Source organism: Talpa europaea, assembly GCF_964194135.1.
Source record: "Talpa europaea genome assembly, chromosome: 7".
Classification (NCBI taxonomy): Eukaryota; Metazoa; Chordata; class Mammalia; order Eulipotyphla; family Talpidae; genus Talpa; species Talpa europaea.
In genome coordinates this window covers 104,568,601-104,583,747 of record NC_140074.1, presented here as the reverse complement: position 1 = coordinate 104,583,747, position 15,147 = coordinate 104,568,601, and positions in this window count along the sequence as shown.

The following is a 15,147-nucleotide window of genomic DNA, read 5'->3' as shown; positions in this document are numbered from 1 at the left end:
GTCAGCTCCACAGAGGCCACATAGCATAGAAAATACAAATATCAGCAGTTCAGAACATGGGGATTCAAATGAACTCAGAATTTTCTCAATTATTCTCTGAGAGGCACCCACCACAGAAACAGGTGAACCACCTTTGTGGGGAAGGTTTTGGAGTCAGTTTTGTTGTGCGCTTACTTCTGTGACCCTCCTGTTTCATTGCAAATCCTTTTCCTGATAGCCTCTTGCTACTTAGGGACAGTGCAGCTAAAAGACTTCTCTTTCCTGAAGCACAGCCATATTTTGGTCTTAGCCCTTCATATTCCCCACTGTTGTGGTTGGACTTTAGCTCACTGCTTTATAGTTAGCAGCTTGGGTTGACAAAGTTGACTAAAAAACACAGTTATTTTCTCACAGTTCTAGAGGCTGAAGTCCAAGATAAAGATATTTCTGGTTTGAAAATCTTCTCCATGTATGGTCCCATGTCAGAGAGAAGAGGAAGAGGACTCTGGTCTCTCCGCCTTGTCTTATAAGGGCACTAATCTCTTGATATGTGCCCCATTCTCAAGACCTCATATAAACCTAATTATCTCCCAAAGACTCCATCTACAAACACCATCACATTGGGGATTAGGGCTTCCACATCTGAATTTTTAGGAGCCATTATTGAGTCCATAGCAAGTGGATTAACTTTCAGAATGTTCTGGAAACAGGGGTGGGAAATATCCTACTGCCTAGTGCTGTGCCACTGGATCCTGACTGTGGCTTGCCCCCACAGACTGCCTGAGTCACATGATGCAGACACTGCCTCTCTTCAGGAGACAAGCTGCGAGCTTTGTGCTGGCACCTCACACTGTGATGGTCCTTCATGATAAGGAGTCAGGAAGTCTGACTTTTCCTCCCAGCTGGAACTGTGGATAGAATTCTGGTCTACAATCTCACCTGGAAGCCTCAACTGTGGAAGACACTGGGCTTTCTCAACTGCATCCAAGGCTGAACAAACTGAGGAACATCTTGCTCAGTGGGGTAGCTACTCGAAGGCCACTGACCTGGTCTGTAGATGAGCAGCTGTTACCACAGATGCCCCATGGCCTCTCACACAGAAGGGGACAGGGCTGGACCGGAGATAGGAATAAAGAATTCACAGATGCTTTGGGGAGCTGAGAAGGGCAAAAGGTATAGAAGAATATCCCAGGACCTCATTGAAAAAGGCTGTGACCCAGATGGGACTTGTTATTTGAGACTTTCTGAGCCAGGGAGGCCAGCATGGAATCATGGGTTAGGTTCTGTTTTTGAGCAACTTCTCTAAACCTTTTCTCATCTGAGATAAAAAATGTCTATTTGTTAAATATTAGACAGAATGGGGCTAATTTCATTACTTTATTATTTTTAACTCCTGGTATGTATTTTTTTAAATACCAACCATGCTCTCAAAAATGTGTTACATTTTAATGGCTTATACTTAACAAATTGTCTCTTACTTAATCTCATTCTCCTTCCTGCTTGGTATTTTCAGCCTCCGCAGGGTTACATGTACATCTTCTAACAATGAGATAATCAAGGACAAGTGCTTATTTTGATTCAGATTCATATTGATGATGCCTACAAAATATATAGGGCATGCTCAACAAATTAGGGTCACTATACTTAGCAAATAAAATTATAGGATGTTCAACTAAATTTGCATTTCAAATATAAAACAATTTATTTTTGTATAACTGTGTCCCATGCAATGTTTCGGACATATACCCCCCCAAAAAAATTATTGACTCCCATTTTATTTGAAATTCAAATTTAACTGAGTATTTTTATTTTATCTGACAATCACAGAATTTTTATTTGTCAAATTAATAAAGAAATGATTTTATTAACATTCATCTATTCTTTCCTTGACATTAGATTCATACTTTGGTATCATCTTTCTTATCTTTTCACATCTTAAACTAATTCTTCACTATGAGATTAAATACAAGTGACACCTTCTCCACTATGCCTTTGATCAGGCCCCCGTCTCTCAGTGTTCTTAATTACCATGGCACCCTCCTTATTCTTGTCATTTTTTACATTTATCCACATTATCATTATTCACATTATATCACCATTTAAACTGTGTGACAATCAAAATAGAGCAAGTCTAGTTCATTTGTGTATGTCATCAGCACTTTGATCACTGAGGTGGTCAATCAACATTTTTTAAAAAGATTTATTTATTTATTTATTTATACAAGAACTAGGGTACAGGTCAGATGCACGGGAGGGTGAAAGGATTCACCAGAGACAGAGCGGGGAACAGAACAGGCAGACTGACTGAAATACACTGCTGAGGGGAGCAGCGGGCGAGACAGGAGAGGTCTGCTGTGCCATGTGGGATTCTCTCTGGCCTGCAGGGATCGAACCAGCACTGCAGAGGCTGCGGACAGCTTCACAGTGAGGTGCTCAACCGCCTGCACCACCAGGGGAGGCTGCACCAACATTTTAAATAAAAATCAATCAATAAATGTTTAAACCCTTTACAAGTCCTAGTTATAAATGAGCACAGTATCTGCTTTGTTTCCTTTTGGGGAGAAGAAATGTCCTTGAATTTTTTCTAATACACTGAACTAATTCAACAACTGTCAATTCCTAACTGGATATGTTGTACATTTTGGAAAGGTCACAAAATGAAAACCCTGATCACGATTGCCTTTTAATTTTGCTGTCAATCCTACTCCCACTGCTTTCTGATTTGTTTGGAGGAGGACATTAACAAATAGAAAGATGGATAGGAAAGGAAACTAGTCCTGAGGTTAAGGGTTTTATTCATTCTCAATGATAGCATATACCCAGAGCTAATATTGTATCACAAATGGCAAATGGACGATGTGCCATGTGAGAGATTCCCATTACACCTGTTCCCATCACAGGCATCCTTTTGCTATGGATAGAAGGTGCATGGGGATATTTAGAGATGGTAACTGGGTCCAAAAGAAGCCATCACAGACTCAATTAGCCTCTCGATTTCATCGAAAGTAGGGATGATGAAATAGCAAAAAGCATTGATAAAGTCTTCAGGTAGACAGCTAAAGAATCTTAGGACCTTGGTAAACATTGTCATGCTTCATTGATAGATTTAGACTAGGGCATTGATAGATTTAGACTAGGGCAAGAATAAGGCAGGGAACAGGAAAAACACAGTGCCACTCTCATGAAACTCATGTTCACATGGAAGAGAGGATCAAGAAACAAGTGAGTAATAGATGTACAACATTTTAATGTAACATACATGGTATGACAAAAATGAATCATGATGATTAGAGGAGATGTGGGATGAGAAGGGAAATTTTTTAAAGAGGTCAAATTTGAAGTGAAGATTGTCCAGAGACAGGCTACTTGAATATTATGCCTTCCCTGGGCACCCTGTAACTTTTATTACACCCTATAGGAATGTGGACAGAGTCTGCAGATTCCACTCTGCGTAACTGGGCATGTTCCTGCACGTGGAAGATGTCAGTAGAGTACAGAATTATGTGTGATTAAAATCTACCCATAGATCTAGAGACAGAAGCATGAAATCACTGAGAACTGGAACATCTATAGATGCTCATGCCAATATTCCAGTGGGCTTTTGGCAGCTGTTTTTATGGAAACTTCAACTCTGCTATTTCTTTTCTTTCTTTTCTTCTTACTCTCTTCTAACCCCTGAGAGAATGTCATCAAATGCTCCCTCCTTCTGGAATTTTTCTGTACCCATATTTCTTAGCCACAATTGACATCCCTCTAACCTCCCACAGCATGAAATATCTGATTTTGGATTTGTCACACATCACTCACTTTAGAATAAAAAGTCATCTTTATGTGCACATGTGTTATTCCCAAACTTCTTGAAAACAGAGATTAGCTTCCATCATTGATTATTTTTTTCTCTAAACCTTATAGGTAAGGGACACTCCAGAATAAATTTTCTGATTAAAATACTTGATAAAAAAATGGTTCTTAAATAACAATAGCTTCAGTGAAAGAGACTTACAGCAATGTCAGTAGCCAGTATCTATACCTGTCCTAACTAATTATGAGTGCTCAATACAATGCCTCCCTCCACTAGAGCATGCGATCTGGAAATTAGATTCTACCTTAATCCAGGGTCTGATGAAACTAACCTAGCCAAAGAAGTGCAGTCTTCCCCTTAATTCTGGCTTTTCTTCTTCTTTAATTTGCAACACAGTTCTCTTAGTTTCCTGGGTCAGATTCCAGCCTGATGTCAACAATTCCCAGTTGGTTCCGCACCAGTCTTCCTGAGTCTCACCAATCCCTGGTACTTGTGAGATGAGTCTTATCTCTCTTCTTTTGCTGTTCCCATTAACAAAAGGTTAAGTTGCTATTTCAACATGAAGGATCAGCTCACAGCTCACCATCACACTGGGTTTCCCAATGACAGTGCCAATATTTACAAGTTGAACTTTCCCACTATCAGTGCTTAGACCCCACCCTCGTGAGCCCATATCATGGCCCCTCATCTTTGTACCTTAGCGGCATTTCAGTGTCTGTCTTAGGAATGTCTCCCATGTAAACCCATATTGATTCTGATGATCAAAGGATGCTTAGAGATATTGATATTGTGGCTCTTGGCACAGCACTGATGAATAATAGAGGTGTTTAAAAGTCTCTTAAATTTAGTTTGAGTTGTTTGTGAGTCATGGGAAAAATCTGAAGGAAAATAAAAATGTAATGTAATCTATTGTTACAGTATTTATTTGGATAACCAGATTCTACCAAAAAGTAGAAGTGTTTTATTAAATAAAAGGTCTAAAGGAAACTCCAACCCTATAAAATTGTGGTTGCCTTGCAACGTGCTTTGCACATTATTTTAATAAAACTTTCTATTTTATAAGTCATCAATAAAAATATCATCAGCAGGTAGATCCCCTTGTAAGGTACCATTTTGGGTGCCTTTAAAGTCTAATGGACAATTCACCAAATACCCTGATTTCCTTATTTCTAATAATGTTTTCTTCTACATCCCTTTACTACTCACTCCATTAAAAATATTTCAAAAACGTCATTACCAGTATCTGAATCACTGGAAAAAATCCCAATTTTAAACTTTCAATTCTTTGAGCTCCACCACATGTATTTTCAGTTCACTCTAGCAACAATCTTCAAAAACACTCAGTCTTCTAATCCATTGAACTATCTTTTTGACTGTTCGTCTTTGCTATCAGTCTTCAATTCATTAACTATAGAAGGTTCCATTGTCTACTCTGCTAACTTGTATTTTTTAAGACAGCCTTAAATGTTATGATCTTTCAAATCCCTATTAGCTTTCTTGGCATAAACTTCAACCTGAATTAAACCAAACTTCCCATCCATTCTAGTCTACAGTCAAGCAACTGAATGTGACAGGAAAACAACAGCACTCTGCAATCATCAAATTTACACTGTGTGACCATACCCCAAGGAAGCTTGAAGCTGTCCAGCAATAACATTATATTTCTCTATACATTTCACTCTCTTCCCTGGGTAACGATTTTATGCCTTTTCCACTTTGCTCAAATCTCCAATGTCTGTTCCCTTTTCACTCTGCTGTTTGCTCCCTATTTCAATGAGAAACTAGTAGCAGTAAAAAAACAACCTCTGTTTTTCACCAAACCTACCATTTTCTCTTCATTTATACATATATTCATCCCCTTCCCTCTAGAGACAACAAAAGAATCATCTCTACTCCTGAGGCCAACTCTATCACCCATATGATCAGTTCTATCACTTCTTGCCTTTTCCACGACACTGCTCTTGCATTGTCTCCACATTCTCCTGCAGTATATAAAATTTAGTCTCCACCAGACACTTCAGTGTAAACTATGCAGTATACCCTCTATCTTTAAAATTTTTTACTCATCTTCCATATCTCCTTCCAGCCACTTCAATATTTCTCCATTCTCATTTATAATAAAACTTCCCAAAAGAATGATTTTTCTGTCTCCTTATTATCTGCTACCATGCCATTTTTAATTCACTCCAGTAAGGAATTCTGACTTTTTAGAAATCACTTTTGTGGCCAATTATTAGGTCTCACCATATGTTACACAGATGTACAATGAAAACACACATACACACAAAAGATGACAATGTCTTTGGTTGTATAGTTTTATAAAAGAGATTCCTTCTCTTGGTGATTTTATATATATACTATATCCATTTTTCCAAGATAGGAACTTTTCCTCTCTCTAGAACCCCAGTCACTTTGATTTATTCAGAGCTGAATTCTATAATCCAAAAGAAATCTCAGTAAACTATAGCATGAGCTCATAATTATTGTCTCCTTTAACAGAGTTTTTCCTACATCTCACATCACATACCCACCCCCAGAGAAATCCAAAAATATCAGAAAAGTTACTGCCATTTTCTTTTAAACTTAAAATCCATGTCATCTGTGGCAACAGCAATAGGCGTTCACACTTTATGCAGTGCCTCCTCGTTATTTGTAACCAACACTGACATGTCTGGAAATTCCTCTACATTTCATCCGAGCAAAAGCAAAAACACAAATCACAACTTTCCTCTTCCCAGACGTTCAGAACTATGTTTTGTTCTTTTTAGACTTGAAATAGCAACTTATTCTATAAAATACTGCTTATTATTGGGCCTCCCCTGGTGGTGCAGCGGTTGAGCGCTGGGCTGCGAGGCTGTCCACAGCCTCTGCAGCGACGGTTCGTTCCCCGGCCGCTGGCGAGGTTCCCACAAAAAAAAAAAAAAATACTGCTTATTACACTGTATTTCAAATAATAGTAATAATATATTTACTCAACATTAATTACATGCTCTTCAGTGCACCATATTGTTCCATGAGATGCTTAAACCAAATCAACATTGTACATATTATCATTCCATATTGGCGTTAAGGAAAGTAAAACTCATGAATTTATTACCCTAAATATGAAAATAAATGACAGAAGATTTGAAACTGAGTCCCTGTGACTCCGATTCTAAACTGGGATTGCACATGAGTCACTTCAACTCTACCATCTAGCTTGCCTCTGGTGATCTGGAATGGTTATCTGGTTCTCATAGTATAGTAACACTGGCCTCATACAATTAATTATTAACTGTTCTCTTTGTTTTTATTACTTTAAAGAGATTGATGAGCATTACTATCATTTATTCAAAAATATTTGGTAGAATTTGTTGAAGAAAACTTCTTTGTCTTGCACTTAATATATTGAAGGCTTTGGATTATTGATTCAACATATTTAATAGACCGATCCAAGTCATCCATTTCTCCTTGTGTGCATTTTGGTAATTTATGTCTTCCAATTTTATCTGAGTTATCAAATACTATCAAGTACTATTTATTTCTTTTTTAAAAAAAAATTATTTATTTATGCATCAAAGAACTGGGGTGTAAGTCAGAGGTGCGGGGAATAGGATTCACCAGAGACATAGTGGGGAGCAGAACAGGTGGATTTACTGAAATACACTGCTAAGTAGAGCAGTAGGCGAGACAGGAGAGGTCTGCCGCACCATATATGGGTCAGCACCCTGGCCAGGATCGAACTGAGGTCCTAGCGGTGATAGCACAGAGATTAACCCCTACACCACCAGGGAGGCACACTATCAAATACTATTTCTTTATTGCCTTTATAATGTACATGGGTTCAGGAGTGATGACCCTCCTTGATCTCTGATATTACTAAAGTTCTGTTTGTTTGTTTTGTTATTTTTTATTTGCTTGGCCTGCTAGAGGTTCATCACTTTAAATGATCATTTTAAAGAGCCAGCATTTGGTTTCATTGATTTTGTTCTTTTGTCATTCTGTTTCTAATTTCATTGACATCTATTCTAATTTCAAAATCTTTTTTTCTGTTTGTTTTAGGTTTGAATTGTTCTTTATTTCTCAGATTTCCTCAGATGAAATCTTAGGCAATTGATTTTAGGTTTATGTTCTTGTCTAATGTGTGACTTTAATGTTACCCATTCCTTCTGGGTGCCGCCTTCAAAGCATCTCACACATTTTTACAAGTTTTATTTTTATTTTGTTCAAATATTTTAAAAATTCTATGAAGACTTTTTGACCCATCTTTTACTTAGAAGTATATTTACATTTTTAATCTCCAGATATTTGGAAGTTTTCCAGCTATATTTCAGTTCTTCATTTCCAGTTTAATTACATTGAGGTCTGAATACAGGCCTTATATGATTTCTATTTTTTGAAATTTTTTGAGGATTTTGTGACAAGAATGTGATCTGCCTAATGAATGTCCTATGTGTGTTCATTTTAAATAATTTAAGTCCACCCTCAAATAACACTATACTGCTTGTATGTGCATGGGACCCAAACAAGTGTATTACCAACTCTTTCCTTTCTCTTGTAAGTTTGTGCCACTCACTTCACTTGTCCCTATGATAAAATTATCTAATACATTCATATTATTTACAACCAAATAACTTTTTTTAAATATATTAAACAAAAAGATATTATTTTTTGAAAGATATTATTTTACCTTCATTCATTCATTCATTCTTCCTTCTGTATATCTGTAGATCTGAGCTTTTGAGCTATATCATTTTCCTCCCCTCTGAACACAATCTTTTAACATTTACTGCAAGGAAGGTGCACTGAAATGAATTGATCAGGTTTTGCTTGCCTGAGAGTCTTTATTTCTCCTTCAGTTCTGAAGGATAATTTGGGGGGATACAGAACTAGAAATTGGTGATTTATAGTATAAACACTAAATTTGGCTTTTCATCTTGGAACACAAGTACCTGATTAACTTTGATGATGAAACCATATTTCAGTATTTCTCATTCTGAAAGGTTTTCTTGAACTTCTCAGCTTCTCAATAGTCCAGTTCCCTCCTTCCACTCATACATCAACTTCTGCAAATAGAAGTGTGCCAAAAGAGCCTCTGTTTCTCTCTTTTAATCATTCCACAGCTTACTCTAAATAAACTTCTATTCTCATCACTCAACTGAAATTACTTTCATCTGAGATACAAATGATGTTTTGTTGCCAAGAACAATGGGCTTTTCTTCATTCTCATTTTATCTGACTCTCAGAAACATTTGTCACAGTTGATTAGTCACTGCTAGAATTTTTGTTTATGCTCAATACACTACCAATAAAAAGGTGTCTGATTCTCCCCAAATCCCTTTATTTAATTAATATGCAAAGCCATATCATTGTTACTAATAAATGAAAGAGGATTTAAGTGAAATAAACAGAAGGAGAAAGACAAATGCTTGATGATTTCACTCACATGGGGGATATAAACAAGACAAAGAAGCAGACAAAACTAAACCAAAACAAACTCTTGAAATAGGACTGCAGAAATGGGCTTAGAGGAGGTGTGAGAAACAAAGGTGAGAAGGGATGCAATGTGCTATGGTGAGGGTAATGAGGTGCTTACTTACAAGGTAGTTGTGGTCTGGTAACATACATCTGAAGAGGTGTGAACCTATAAACCACACACAGTTTTGTAAAGTACAGTTACCTCAATTAAAAAAAAAAATCATACAACTAAATTTTTCCCATGCTTCTTAAAATAGGTTTTTCCATTGTTTTGGATTGTGTTGTGATGCCACTACATTGAGATATCTTGCTTATAAATATGAGCCTTATGACATACATTTCTTGACAATTTTAGGACATCTATGCAGATAAGACTCTAATCTGGGTATAAGTCCTGTCTCATCCCCTTCTAAACTGTGTGACCCTGGACCTACACCCTTGTTTCCTCATGTATGAGAAATTAACAGGAGAATTAACAGGTTATACTTTTTAATATCATTTGAAACTTTAATGAATTCTTATGTTAGAGTAACAAGCTACCACCTGATGTTTTTACAGACTCCACTCCCATTTCCATACCCAAGAGTTCCCAGGGACTGGGAGTTACAACTCCTTGCAGTCCATGAACCTAACTTCGGGAGTAGGAGACTGCTAGCAACCAGGAATGTAGCTAAGCAGCTCTACTTCATATGTAACTGAACACATGCCTGCTTACTCTCTTGTTTTTCTGACTTTGATTTGCATCCTGGTACTTGGAGGAGATGAAGAAAGAAAGACATGTGGAAACACTTGAAAGAGATACTTAGAAGATACATGTGGGTGAGAGAAACATGGGGAAGGTGCTCCTAGTCCCTGGCAGAGACAATGGCAGTCATGATGGCAGACTTTGATGAGTCAAAAAAGGAATTGAAAGCAATCACCAGTATTATTTAAAGACTATCACAAACCATCTTTGTTTAGGCACATTTACCATCAAAGAACATCAAGTTCCAGGTATATAAAAAGGTATCCAGATGAAACAGTACATGAATAAGACCAGTGAGGACTTTCTTCCTTTCCATTCAGGAAATAAACTTGAGTTGATAAGTTAAATAATGCACTGACTGTATGGTTATATCAAAGAGAAAACATAATTGCTCTCTATACAATGTATTAACATAGCTATAGAAGGAAAATGAATATTTTATTGTATTTTGATGACAACTGTACAATAAAGCATACTCAATATTGTCTGCACAAATAATATACATATACATGAACTGAAATAAGTTGTTTTTTAAGCTGGTTATAAGGCAGTTGTTTATCTATGGGTAGTATCAAGTTAAGAATACTGAAATACTTATAAATTAGCAGAGGGAATCTCACAGAATCATAAACCTCACGATCTCCTCATACTCTTTCTGGTGGGAAGTCTGAATATAAACATTTGCTATTGAAGCAGATGCCTGAACACTTCCCGCCTCTTCATGATCTCACTATGTTCTGCTTGTCAATATGATTCTGTCAAACAAATGAAGCCAGTGGAAATGCAGAGGATACAATTTCATGCTTAACCTTGGGAAAGAAAGCTTTCTATCACTAAAAGACAGATTTTAATTGTGAAATCAAACAAAAATATTAATAACACTGGAGAGAGAAAGAGAGAGAGAGAGAGAATAGATTACAAATAACATCAAACTCTGAAAATTACCCTTTTCCTTGTGGGCAAATTCCCAAACAGGCTTGGCTGGAAGTGGGGCTGCTGAAGCCCAAAATCTTGCCACATGTCTAAGTTACCTTCTGGCAGGGGCCCACAAGAAACAGGTTAGGCTGATCCCAAAGAGCTGAACCAAACTCAAGATTCAAAATGTACCCTATAATCCAACATGAAGTCAAGATAATGGCCACCATTGTCTCTGCCAAGAACCAAAACCAGGCCCCTATGTTTCTCATTTACACAACTTTTCCAATTAACTTAGCCAAGTGCCTCCTTGTGTCTCCTTCCATGTGTCTCTTCCAGCAGTATCAGGGTGCAAGTCAAAGCCAGAAAGCAAGAGACCAAGAGTATGCATGTGTTCAATTATGAACCAAGCATGGACACAACCCCATGGCTAGTTCCAGCAGCCCCCATTCATGAATCAGTTTCCTGGCATGCTGGGAGTTGTAATTTTTGGTGCCTGGGAGATGGGGTGGAGTCTATAAAAATGTCAAGGGGTAGATTGTTCCAACAAAACTACAATATAAACCTTACAAATCAAGTTGCTATCGCAACAAAATGTATGTCTCTCTCAGTCCCCCCCAGATAAGCTCTCTCATTTCCTTCATTTACCCTGTAAGCATAACAAACTTTGTTTTCTTACCTTCCAAGGGAATAGAGCATCACTAGTAATGGAGGCATCACAGGGCCAGAAACCAGAGGTGGGGGTAGAAATGATTAACATCATTGTTAAATCAGTTATAGAAATGAAAAACATTGCTATAGAAAGAATCCCAAAACACAGAGCAGAGGTGGAGATATGGAGATGGAGGGCCTTACAAATCAACCTAGTAACACTATAAAAGTAGTTAATTTAACAATAGATAACAATTCTACAAAGGAATGAATCCCACCCAAAAAAAGACTATATCAGTACAATTTCTGCACTGGCAAGATGCTGCTCTCTTGCTTACCTGTGACAATGCAGGTGTCTCTCTTTTTCTTTGTCATTTTCCTAACAAACTTGTCTTATAAAAATGTAATGTTTGGGTCTCCACGGTGGTGTACTAGGTTGAGCACAGCGCTGTGAAGCTGTCTGCAGCCTCTGCAGTGCGGGTTCAATTCCTGCCAGCCAGGGAGAAACCCACATGGGGAGACAGACCTCTCCTGTCTCACCTGCTGTTCCCCTCAGCAGTGTATTTCAGTCAATCTGCCTGTTCTAATCTCAGCTCTGTCTCTGGTGAATCCTCTCACTCTCCCATGCCTCTGGACTGTACCCCAGTCCAGTCTTGTATAAATAAATAAAAAATCTTTAAAAAAAATAAAATGGAAACCTTAAAAAAAAATGTAATGTTGCATCGGGCAACACAACACTGATAAAGAAGCGGGAGTCATGGAGCAGGCTACATAATGCAGGATGCTGCTGAAGAGCAAGATCCTGGCTTTTTATTGATAGAAGAATTATACAGCATCAGTTGTAAGAGGAAGGAGGAAAAAAGGAAAAGGGGAAGAAAGTAACTAGAAAATATGCTGACATCTATATTATCAGGGATTGTGAGTCTGCTCTCCAGGCACTTCTCATCTGTTTAACGACTCGTTATTGTAATTGAGATCAAGCCCTAGTTCCCCAGCCATGGTTTCAATCTTATCAACAGGCGTTCCACTGATCAGTTTCTGGGGTCCCTTGTTATACATCAGTCCTTGGCCTCCCGGGTGTTCCCAGCCATACCTCATGATGTTTAAGTTGGGGGTATGTTTTATGCATCAGTCATCAGCCCCACAGGCGTTTCCAGTCATACCTCATGACGCATTGCCTTCCCAGCGTGATCCAGCTTTATGCTCTTGATTGATTTGAAAGGTACCTTGCAGGTCTGGGCTCCTGTGCCTAACTGACTGGGCTGTTCTGACCTTGCTTAGGATTTAGAAGTGTAGATAACAAAATGGTGGCTGAATAGGCTGCTCAGGATTAGCAGACCCGCAATATAACCTTCATCTACCTGTGTCTGTGCCAATGTCCTTGTCTCCTGAGTATACTTGCTGTGTGCCACTGAAAGGGGAACTCTGTTGAAACTTTTCTCAGAGATAACCCAAGGATGCCGTACTCTGAAGTCACACCTCTCCAAAATGTCATCAGAAGGTCTCACAAGGACAAACACCAGAGGTGGGGGCAGGAATGAATCATGAAACCTAAACTAAACAAGTTGTGGAAGTTTCCAGGTATCTGAGGTAGGGTTGTTAGGGGAACAGTATGCCCTGAATGACCTCTACCCACTGATGTTTTATGAATTCCACCCCCACCTCCAAGTCAGTGAGACCCTAGGTGCCTAGGATTACAACTCCCATAATGCCCTGAGTCTGCCATGATTCTTGACTTTCTGAAGGTGTGCTTGCTGGGAACTCAGGGTGGAGTTAAACAGTCATACTTGGTAGAAAACTGAACAGATATGGGCCTCGGGGGGAACTGAGTTTTGCCTGCCTTCAGTGGGACTGGGATCCCAGATTAGGCTGCGTTACCAGTGTTACAGGGCAAACCCCAATATAAAATGGGGTTTCCTGACTGTGGGTCCTTACCCATGCTTAAAAGGGACTTATTAATGCTAAACTGCAGATATACACAAAAGGTTGATAAAAGGTTTATTTACAAGGGAAGGAGAACTGGGGAAATGAATAACTCAGGGAGAAAAAGAAGGAGATAAGTTCGTAAATGCATACTACCCATTCCACTGACCTGGAATCCCAATGACCCACCAAGCTGGCAAAAACCTAGCATGCCTCGTGGCCAAGCTAGCGACCCCTGGCCACATGACCAGTTATATTCCAAACCGAGAGCCTAGTTGCTTAACTCCGCCCTCAGGTCCTTGCAACGTTCCCTTTGGTGATCATGGGATTTGTAGTTCCCAGTGCCGTGGGGATGGAATCCCCCAGGACATCCTTCACCCCTATCACCAGTAGGATGTATTGGCCAATTAATTTCTATATCTCTATGTTTCTATATGCCAATTAATTTCTATATCTCTAATTTCTATATCTCTAATTTCTATATCTCTATATTTCTATATGCTCCCCCCCCCTTTTAATTTCCCTTGTAAACAAACCTTTCACTGACCATTCTATGTGTGCTGCCCTTCAGTCTTGTTTTGAGTTTTTTTAAATGTGAGGCCTCACACCCTGGTCACCCCATTTCTCTTCAGGGGGTTGCCATGTAACAGGGTCAGAAAAGATTTTCACCCAGAGGTGGTGGCAGAGATTATCAATCATAGAAGACCAACTCAGCCTGGCTCCAATGTGATAAATTCCACAATAATTTCACCAAAGAACACTATAAAAGTGATGGAGTTTTGTGGAGTTGTGGGGTCCTTGGGTTCACTCTGGAAAGATTTCACCAGAGCTCCTGTTTCAGCAGCACGCAGTGAGTTTCCCAAGCAAGTTTCTCCATGAGAAAGAGACATTAGTCATATTTAAAGAACAGGTTTATTAGGGAAAGGGGTAGGTTTTGCTGAGAGAGGCCTGCATGGTTGCAGGCAGGCGGTCTTGAGGAGAGTGGCCTCCGCTGAGGGAGGTCAGTGAAGAGAAGTCCCGGCAAGTACAGGTCACCGGAAGGCAGGAGCTGCTGCCCTGCAGAGGGAGAGAGTTGGTGAAAAGAGGCACCTGCATAGTCACAGGTGGGCAGTGGGAGTGCTGCCCCCAGCCTGTGCAGAGACTGCACTGATGTAGTCCTTTCTCTTTGGGAGGGGTCACTCCTCCTCCGTGAAGTGACTGCTTGTTGCTGATGTTGGGTAACAGGCAAAACTAAAAAGGGACCAGAGATTCCAGGGTGGGCCCAAAATCTCCATATCTTTACCCTCAGGCCTGTGCTGCACTCCCTATAGCAACTGATCCTGCTTGGGTCTCATGCCTTGTGATAAAGCACTGGTGCCTGAGGGTCACGACCTCTATAGCTGGGTTAATGGTCATGTTATTCCCCTAGACCCCCATCTCCTTGTGTGAGTTATGTTTTAGTCTTATGAGCCTCCTTTCCAGTTTTTCTATTCTTGTCCTCCACCAAAATCACACCCCTTACTCTGGCAGAGAACAGCCTGCGTCTCTGCAGGTGTCTCTCCTTATTCTTTTTTCCTTAATAAACTTGCCATGTGCTGATGAATGGGAATGTCTGCTGAATTCTTTCTCAGAGGGACCCAAGAACCCTCTCAACAGTACCCCATCATCTGAACCCCAACAATAAGAGCAGGAAAAA